Genomic DNA, 10,247 nt, shown 5'->3' on the forward strand with positions numbered 1-10,247 from the left:
TCCTGTAATAGGAAGCAGAGTTTACCTTCAGGCTGTTTGGGTTGTTGGAACATGTTGGGAAAGCATTATATTAACCCATGGAGAATGATTGCATTTGGCTTCTGCACCATAGAAAAATATCTGACTTCAACTCCTTGTCAGAAGTCTGATTCAAGTTGTGTTCAAGTCTCCTGTTTTCTGGCTATTGCTGTGTAACAAATTACCCCCAAATTTGGCAGTGCAATATAAAACAATAATTTTATTAAGCTCACAAATTCTGCTGTTAAGACTTCAGACAGGGCATGCTATGAACAACTTGACTGTGCTTCTTCACATCTGGGGCCTCAGCTGGGAAGATCTGAAGGCAAGGAGAACCCTACCAAGCTGAAATCATCTGAAGGCTTATTCATTTTCATTGTTCTGCTCAGCATCTACACATGGTGGTTCCACGAGGCTGAGGCTAACTCACAACATGACAGTCTCAAAGTGGTCAGGATTTACATGGTGGCTTAGGATTCCAAGTGTGACTATTCCAGAAAACAAGTTAGAAACTGCTTTGCCTTTATAAGTCACATAGTGTCACTCCCACCATACAGAATTGTTTGAAACACTCTGTCACAAGACTGTCTATCTTTAAGAGAGTATGACATAGATCCCCACCGCTCAAAAAGAGTAGTGTCAAAGAACTTTGTGGTCATATTTTAAAGCTACCTGAATTCTAGACAAGAAAATTTTTCTCTGGAGCTTATGGTAAAGAATAGTCTAACTCTGTGAGCTTGGACTCAGGGATGAAGAATGAACAGAAGCAACAAAGGCTTCAGAAACCCAGTAGACTTGGACAGTTTAGGATTTAGCTGGATTGGGCTTCAAAAAGATCGAGTTCTTTGGTAGAAGAGCTGGGTATAAAGAGATTGAATGAGAAAGCTTGGCAAGGAAAATGGGAAAATAAAGTAGAAATAAAGAAAATAAAATCACTCATAAACTAACTGCCTAGATAAACAGAGTTTACATTTTAACGTGTTTCTTTCAGTATTGTGTTTGCATGTATATGCGTGATAATGCTTATATGTAAGTTCTTGTGTGTGTGTGTGTGTTCCTATGTGTGTATGGGCATGCATGTGAAGAAACATTGTAATCATACCTTATAATCAGTTTTGTGTCCTATCTTTCAACCTAAGAATTAGTTTGCTTCTCATTGGCATCCTCTCTGAACATAATTATATTTCAGCTTTATTCTCTTCTGCTAAGTCAGCTAAGTTAGTCTTGATAGAGTTCCCTTGTACCTAAGTGTCTGTGCCCAGTGCCAATAGCCTGCCACTGAGTTTTGTTGTTACCAATTTAAAGAGGACTTTCAAACCTAGAAATGAACCAAGTCACTAAATATTCCTGTCCATAAATGTAAGGGCCAAGGTTCAAATACAATGAAGCATCTGCCCTGTAAACCAGACCCTGCTATCTTAAATTAATGTGCCATTCCTGAAATAATAGCAAATAAGACAAGAAAAAGTTGCTAACAACAAATTTCACTCCTCCCTTCTAGTGATTATTGGCATGTCCTCAGGATGACCATCTGACCACCTAAAGACTCCTTGTTCTCTTCTTGTAACAAATGTCTAAAACAATTTAGTAAATTCCTATCTCCTCAGCTGGTAGCTTTGTCTACCAACAACCAGTTGTTCTGAAATTTAAAAAAAAAAAAAAAAAAAAGAGCTTAACTAACATACCCCAGGCTTCTGTGCCTACTCCTGAGATAGTGGTTGGATTTCTAACCTCAGCCACCAGAAAAGGCCAAGGTAGAAAGTCTCCGTAGAACAAATCGATGGAAAGAAAATAGTCCCAGATTTATATCCCAAGAAGAAAGCTAGAGCCAGAAGTAAATATCTCTTGCCAAAAAGCTTGGAAGAACCCAAAAGCAGGGAGTCAAGCTAAGTATATATAATGTGTTGTATTTTGAAACAAAAATTTTCTTTTTTCCCTTAAGGACAATGGATATTTACAAATAAGTGGTGTCACCTTTAAAGTAGCCATCATGGCTAGGGACACAATTATTCTAATGATTTAAATTTCTCTTTTGAAATTACCTTTATGGGGGGGGTGCTATCATATTATTTTGCTTATATTCAACACTATTTATTCAACATTTATTTAGTCTCTGCTTCTTGTTAATTATGTTGTAGGCAATGAGATATAGTGGTGAACATAACATACAAAATTCTTGCCTTCTCAGAAATTATTATAAACAAACAAATAACATTTCTGATGATGCTAAGTACTGACAAGAAGAAGAGAGTAATTTGGGAGACTGGAAATATTTTAGATACAGGGGACAGGACATGCCTTTCTGAGTGGGTGAACTGTGAAGAAAAGGAGTAAACTGCCTTAAGATCTGGGAAGAATGATCTAAGACCCTGAGAAGAAACAAAGTTAGCTTAATGGTATGTGGGTAAATGGAAAGTTCCTGAAGCGTTTTCAGAAGGGAGTGACTTAACTTGGTAAGTCTTTGAGACTGGATTTGAGATAAGTGGGGGGATGCGGTGAGTAACTCAACTGAGTCATAGAGTTTGTGGTACAAACTAAGTTTTACAGTTGGGGGAGTCATTTCCCAAACTGTGTTAGCAATAGACACCTTGGAAGGGTCCCCACTCTGGCCTCACTATAACTAGATCCTTAGGAAGAGTAAATATCTCATTAACTGACAGTTAGGTTTGTAAAGAATTTAGTGTGCCTAAGAATTGAACTAATAAATTATATGTATAGGTAGATAATACAATTATTTATATATTTTTTTCTTTTCTTTTTGGAAGGTTATCATACTGTTTGATTTTTTCTTTTAATTTGTCATGGAAACTGCAATAGTATACTTGAGTTTAGAGCTTGTCTGAATAATCACATATCCAAGCTTGGAGGAGCCCGACATAATGCAGTCTCAAATAATGTAAGAAGGAGGTGAGAGAATTAAAAGGTTAAATCAAACTATATTCAGAGATTTCAACATGCTGATTAGGCCTACAGCAAGGCCACAAGGACACCTGCAGAACAAAGAAAGATTTCTGCTATGACTGCTAACAAACCACTTCCCCACACTGTGAAGAGAAAATAGGAAAATAGAGTCTTTAAGTTGCTCCCTATACAAAATAAAATCATTCATTCCCTATGGCTAAACATGGGGAAACTATGGATCAAAGGCTGGGAGTTCCATTCACACTACTCCAGCAGGCCATTTACACTACTGTTCTTACCTTTTCGTGCTACATACTTTTATCCTTTCAAACTGTATGTCCATACCATCAAGGGAAAATGGGTGAACAAGTCTTTAAACTGTAACTTACAGAATGATGTATAAACTGAATTCCCTGAACACTCAAGGTCCCTCTCAGTGTCTTTGTCTTTTTATCAGTCCCTCTCAGTGTTTTTTTCTCAGTCTCACTCGCCGTTATTTGTTCTATCCCTCTCTCTTTCTGTCCCTCTGAGTCTCTCTCAGGTTCTCTCTTTGTCTCTGAAAAAAGACCGCACTCTATCTTTGGAATGTCACTCCTTTTCTAATAAACTTTTCTTTTGACTCTAAGTCTGGTGTGTGTTTGAATTCTTTCTTGTGCTTAGTCAAAGAACCCTCTCTCTTGGTATAGACCCACTTGGGAGGATTTGCCTTGTCCTGCATCAATCACATATTTAAACTTGGAACAGCCTGATATAATGCAGTCTCCTTGAACTCTAAAAACAGAATGGGTTCTGGTTCATAAGGGGAACTTAAACTAGCGAATCTATCTAGCTATATGGAAACATGCCATCCATACACATTTTTTTTCCATTTCATTTACTTTACCACGCAGACTTTGAGGATCTTTCCGTAAGTTTGTCTGTGACTCATCCTTGGGTCAGATGATTTCATCTAACCAGGGAAGGGGAACATGATTATTCAACAAATCCACCATCTCCAGTTAGCATGCCAGGAGTCTTTAAGGGGGCTAATCTTGTGGCTTGGCACATTTCATCTTTTCTTTTTCCTTAAAAAATCAGCGCTTACAGTTGGTCTGCTAACTGGTGTTTCTTTTATCCCTTGAGGGTATTTCTGGGTCAGTTTGCTTTGCTAGCTCATAGGTGACTATACGAGAGCTTGCCTAAGTTTCCTTTTATAGACCAAAACAAGCCCTGTTCCTACTCTTCCTTCTTTTCTTTTACCCAGTAAAAATGCTAATGTTTGGAATAGTCCAGTCTTATCCACATAAATTATCTCATTGGAATTCTCACAATAATACTTCTCAAAACAGGTTAGACATTTTGGCTTTAATTTTACAAAAGCAGAAATGGAGGAGCACAAGAGCTTCACTTCTATCCTAAAGTCACATGATTAGCAAGGGTAGCTATGGGACTCAAAGCAAAGTTTGGGCCCCACAAAGTATAGTAAGTGCTTTCTGATAGATCGCATGTCTGAGAAAAACATCCAATACTTACTAGATACTTGCTTTTCCACCCCCAACTGAATATTAGACACTATTACAGTTTAAGCCTTCGTTGTTCTCTTATTGTAAATTGATCATCTATAGTGGTGATTTGTGTAGTTAATGGAGAATTCTAGACAACAGGAATTTAGAAATTGTCAGAGATAATAGTCTTTCTCTTCAATAGGCCTTTTACTGAAGGAGACTCTGTGGTTTATTTTTGAAGTTGACACTGAAAGCAACAGTTAGGAGATAAATATACACAAAATCTTAGAGTAACACCAACAGGCTATACCCTGAAGCTGACATTTCCACATGAATGAAAAAGTAATGATATCTAAAGAAAAGGCCCTAATATTCCTGCACACCCATGAATATGTACATGCACATACACCTCACACACTCTGGCCAAACCCATTTGTGCATTTTCTTGGTTCAGTCCTTTTCTGTGAAGTGTGGAAAAAAAGATTAGCAAAATCTGAAAATAAATTGTTTAGTTGGTTGAAGGAAAAAGAATTGAGGGTGAATGGGAGTGAAAGGAGCAGAATTTGGTAGTTATTTGCTTATTTGTTGGGCAAATCCAGCAAAGAAACTGAGCCAGTTATAAAACCTCAGAAAATTGGGGAAGAGAGATAAATAAAGAAGACTTTCAAGACATTTTACTGGGCATCAGCAAGGTGTTCTCACTTTACTTCCTCCTCAAGTGTTCAATCTCCTAAAGCTCTTTACATACAGAGAAGATCTGTATTACGCTTCTGTGATTTCTGGAGTTCTATCTGTGTTTGTTTTGCAGGGTTGCCAGATTTCACAAGTAAAGAGACAGGAAGCCCTGTTAAATGTGATTTTCATGTAAGCAATAAACAATTTTTTGCGTGTTGTCTCAAATATTGCATGGGACAATCTCTTATTATAAATTGATATTTGTAATTCAAATTCAACTAGGCATCCTGTATTTTATTTAGCAAACCTATTATTTTGGCTAAGACATGGATAAAAGCAAGAATGTTTATTTTATCAGCTTACATGCAAATTGGAGGAAAGTTTCCTGGAAGCTTTCAGGCAGTAACCTCTGTTCACAAACTTGGCTGCACATTAGATCATCTAAGGAACTCCGGATTCTGGTGCTGCTGCTCTGGAATCCAGCCAGGATGTGAGATTTTACAAAGCATTCCTGGTGATATTTTTGTGCAACCACGAGAAGTCAATGACTGATGTCCAATGGTTCTAACCCTGTACTACACAAAAGAAAGACCAAGGGACTTTTTAAAACTATGTATGCCGAGATCCTATCCCAGAGCAATTAAATCAGTGTATGGGGGCAGGTCCTCTACACTGCAGTTAAGAAAAAGCTCTCAATAAATTGAATGTTACTTCAAGGTTAGAAAGCCCTAAATTATAGCCAAAACGTGGCATCCTAGGGATGGCCAGTTACAGGAAACTTTAAAAAGTTTATCTTTAATTTTTTAATTATGAAATTAATATTAATTATAATGATTTCAAGCAACAAAGATGCATCTAAAACAAAGATGAACTTCTCCAATTCCACTTTCCAGAGGTATCTACCGTTAAAACCTTGATCTGTTTTTCTTATGCTAAGCATACAGGCAGTAGGAAAGAATAAGAAGCAAATGATATGTGTTAGTTATCTTTTTAAAAAGTTGTCACATTTTACTTTTAATTAAACAGAAGTTCACCATGCATTTACACTAAGGAAATATTATATTTATTCCAGGCTTCACTGTGAGTCAGTGAAATCAGAAGCTATAAAATGTAAGGGAAAGAAGGTAAAAATAGACTTGAGGGGGCAAAACAACTTCTACCACAAAACATTCTCCACTCCTGATATGTCCATGTAATGGCAGTGGTATTGGAGAACATTCCTGGACATTCTCTGTCTCCTTATTTACTTGCCTCAGGGAGCTGGGATGATTTACCCAGCTAGTGAGTTCGAAAGAAGGAACTGGGCATAAGTAGTTCAGTCCCTTCTTTTTCTGTCTTTGGAGAGGCAGCCTCTCTGCTAAGAGCACACATACTCAGCTCATTCATGAGGTAAGTTTTATGCGGGACAGCTTCCATCAGGGACACCTCTGTTTTTCCAGCTCTGCCTGAGACAGGGAGGGTAACTCTGATTCTACACTTTCTGTAAACCTTTTGCTAGCAGGGAACAGTGAATAATCCTAAAACAGCCTTATTAGGATAAAAATCATTTGTATGTCCCTCCTTTGTCTATCTTGCAATTGATTTCATTCATAAAGTAATCTATCAAAATGCTAGCATTATAAATATAGTTTCACTTTGAAAGTTACATGGATATCAGTGAAGAAAATAGAATGCACTGTCCCTGATTTCCATGTCCAAGCAGGACCTATGGCTATATCTCAAACAAGTGACATGTATGTGTCATAAACAGAAATGCACAAAGCCATAAAAAATAGGGAGAGGTATACAAACAAAGAACACAGAGGAAAAAAAATTGAAATGTCCTAACTAGTAGAAAAAATAATAGGAAAGCAATTCAAGGGGATAAAATAGACACTTAGCATTGCCAGGAATAATCCTCATAGCTGACTCTCATCTCATCTGCCAGATCCCTCAATAAAATATTCCCACATCCCCAGCCATGTCATCTGTTTCTGTCATCTGTTGGGCCAATAGTCAGACTAGGTCACATCTATGCAAGAGTTGTATTCATTTTCTCATTAGCTGTATTTTCCTTGTTCTACTCAGGATAATGGATTGTCTTTATTTAACTGAAACTCCTTTTGAACCAACGACTATGTTTCTTCAAAGCAGAAAAATCTATCAAACAATGAATAGCGTTTTACTAAAAAAAAAACGCTAAATATACATATTTTAATAAAGAAATTAAACTCCGAAGTGAGTGGTGACTACAGAAGTATCAATGGTTGAATAAATAAAATAAACCTTTGTCATTCATGATGCAAACATTCTAAGTGTTTCTGTTGTTTTTTTGTCACATAGTAATTTACTTTCTTTTTTACAGTTAGATGTCTGTAAAATTAGTCTGCTTTACTGAGATAAACTCTACAAGCATGTGCTTAAAATTGCTTTAGAACATTAAAAAATTTGAAAGTGGGGTTTTAGTTTTTTTATTGCTTAAAATTCCAATGTTATGAAAGATAGTGCATTAAAATGTTTAAATCACTGATAAATTTCGGGTGTGGCAGAAGGAAATTGGAATAAAAAATGGAGATCTGTACTTTTCTGGTTCTACAACTAATTCTAGGTTTGACTTTGGATACAGGACCTGGGCCTCTCTTAATGTCTTCATTTGTATATTAGAATGTAGAGCAGACAGTCCTTAAAATCCTTTGATTCTACTCATTAAAACTTATAGATTAATACCAATATATTCTTGGCTGAAAAATATTAGTATAGTTTACTAAAAAAAATTTATGAACTGATGCTGCCCCCTATAGTAGACTGGTATGGGAGGGAGGGGCAGTGCTTCAAAACTAGATAAATATTTTGTCATCCTAATTGCTTCTCTCTGCTGTCCTCGAGGTGTCCATTCCTGCATATCAAGAGTTTCAAAAAGTATCTGATTTCTATCTGTCTGTTTTTATCTGGTATAATAAAAAAAATTAAAAACAAATAAATTAAGTTTAATGACTGTTGGCTAAGACAATTTGAGCAAAAATGTTTTAAAAACTGTTCAAGGAAATAATTGTTTCTTTAATTTCCCCAAATAAATTTATCTGAGTTTAGATTGCAAAAGAGCTGGCACCATTTTTAATGAATCTCATTTACTTTAAAACAATATTAGTAACATTAAACATACTTTAAGAGAATCTGGAATTCAATAATATGGTTATAGGAAGATAATATATAAATATTCATCTCAAATATAAAATAAAAATTTAGTTATAAATTAGGTCTATCAAATAGTAATAATTTACAAGTTAAAAATTGTTTTAAATTTTATGCTTATGTTAAAGTATTATTTCCTGAATATTTCATAATAAAATTGTGTGCTGGAAAAAAAAAAAAGTAGATCATTTCTATTGCTGGCAATGTTGCAAACTAGATCATCTTAAAAACCTTTGCTATAGAACACTTAGAAAGTCTGGCTAAAGTATAACCAAAAGCTATTTGAATGCAAAGTATAGCTCCTAAGAGAGTAAGAGAATTTAGTAGTGGTCAAAACCAGTAACAATCTGAAATATCTAACTATTAAACACAGGCTGACACTTTCTTTGGCATCTCAGATAGGAAATACCAATCTTCTTTGGCAAGAGTCTTAGATTTCACCTACCAATATGAGGCAGGAGATGAGGCCTTGGGCAAGGTATACTATTGGAACAGACTACCAATAAAATGGAAGCCCTTAAAGAGACATACTCCAGTGTATAAGATGAACTGTATAAGAAAAAAATTTCACCAACTGGCAATTAGAGATCAAGAAAAAGCTTGACTATTTTGGCTTGTGCTAGAGGTAGAGAAAAAAATGTTTACTGAGAATTCTTAAGTCAGAATTGTCTCCATTGTTTTGGGGTTCATATTTAAAATTCTTAGATGATTTGGGAAGCACCAAACTGAGAAATAACATAAAATGATCAGTTGGAAACAACCACTGGGATACCCACAAAAGCAAAAAACAAGCTTCTCAGAAAAGAGCATACCCTCAGACCAGACCCCCTCAGAGCATCATAGGCTTCCCAGTCATAATCCTATTTTTTTCTTTTATTAGCATTTATTTGATGCTGAATTTACTACTGAGACCATAAATTTTTATTTCTTCAGTTTCTTATATCTTTTTCTTCTGTGCAACCTCCTCTTCCGTTTCAGGAACAACCTGCTCCTTTTCAGTGAGGATTGGCTCAGTGTGGCAGGGAGAACTCATGTAGCGGTTCATCCTCCACAAGCTCTGTAAATTCTGTGTGGCATCTTGGGAATTTGTTCACCCGAATGTGCTCAACAACCAGAGAATCTACAACTAAACCCTTAAGTTCAGCATCACTCTCTGCATTTTTAAGCATGTGAAGCAAAAATTCAGCACTCTTTTTGGGCCACCAACCCTGTATCCACCCCCACTGTTTGGCCTGGTCACATGTACCAACTCCCCCACTGTAACGACAGAATGGCACACATTGCTGCTGTAAAGTGACATTCCTCAGATACTTGGTGGTTTTTCGGATATGCATATCCTTGATGGCTTTGGCAGTTTCATGGGTGTTCTTAAAGTGAACATGAAGATGTGAACCTCTTGATTTGCATGATTTTGTGGGGTTTTCTGGGTCAATAGTGAACCATTTTCAGAGTCACCTCAGGCCGCTTACAAGAAAAGTCATAATCTTAAATTTGAGAACACATGAGTTAATATGTCAATATTTTACTCTATTTCTGTTTCCCTATAATTCTGTTAACACACAAAGAAATCTTATATCACACAGATGAAAGAAGCACAGAGGACAGTGGTTTAAGGTGTAGTCTTAAGAGCCACCTTCAAATAATGGTTTTGTGGACATAAGCTAAGTGGGTTACTTTTTGTAAGATACCTAAATCTCTATTTACTCATCTGTAAAATGAGAATTATTACAGTAATCTATCTCATAGGGTTATGAGAATTGAATGAGTTAATATATGGAAATTCCTTAGAACCAGAATGGTGTCTACTTTACAGGAAGCATTAAAACTGTTATCATCATCATCACTGTTCTTATAGGTAGTTGGTCACATTATACCATCTATCTCCTGATTAGGTTAGTTTTACTCCATCCATGCTGAGATGCATGTCCATCTGGCCTGTTCTGCTCTCTCTTTCCCAAGAGCTTTCATATTTCTTACTTTATCCAACCCTTTGGCTTT

General features: G+C 36.3%; 1 pseudogene; it reads right to left on the reverse strand.

Moving 5' to 3' along the window:
• Nucleotides 1–9,170: 9,170 nt before the first annotated feature.
• Nucleotides 9,171–9,682, reverse strand: LOC107196073 (annotated as a pseudogene).
• Between the last annotated feature and the right edge of the window lie 565 nt (nucleotides 9,683–10,247).

The sequence above is a fragment of the Pteropus alecto genome, unplaced genomic scaffold (genome assembly GCF_000325575.1).
Source record: "Pteropus alecto unplaced genomic scaffold, ASM32557v1 scaffold75, whole genome shotgun sequence".
Lineage (NCBI taxonomy): Eukaryota > Metazoa > Chordata > Mammalia > Chiroptera > Pteropodidae > Pteropus > Pteropus alecto.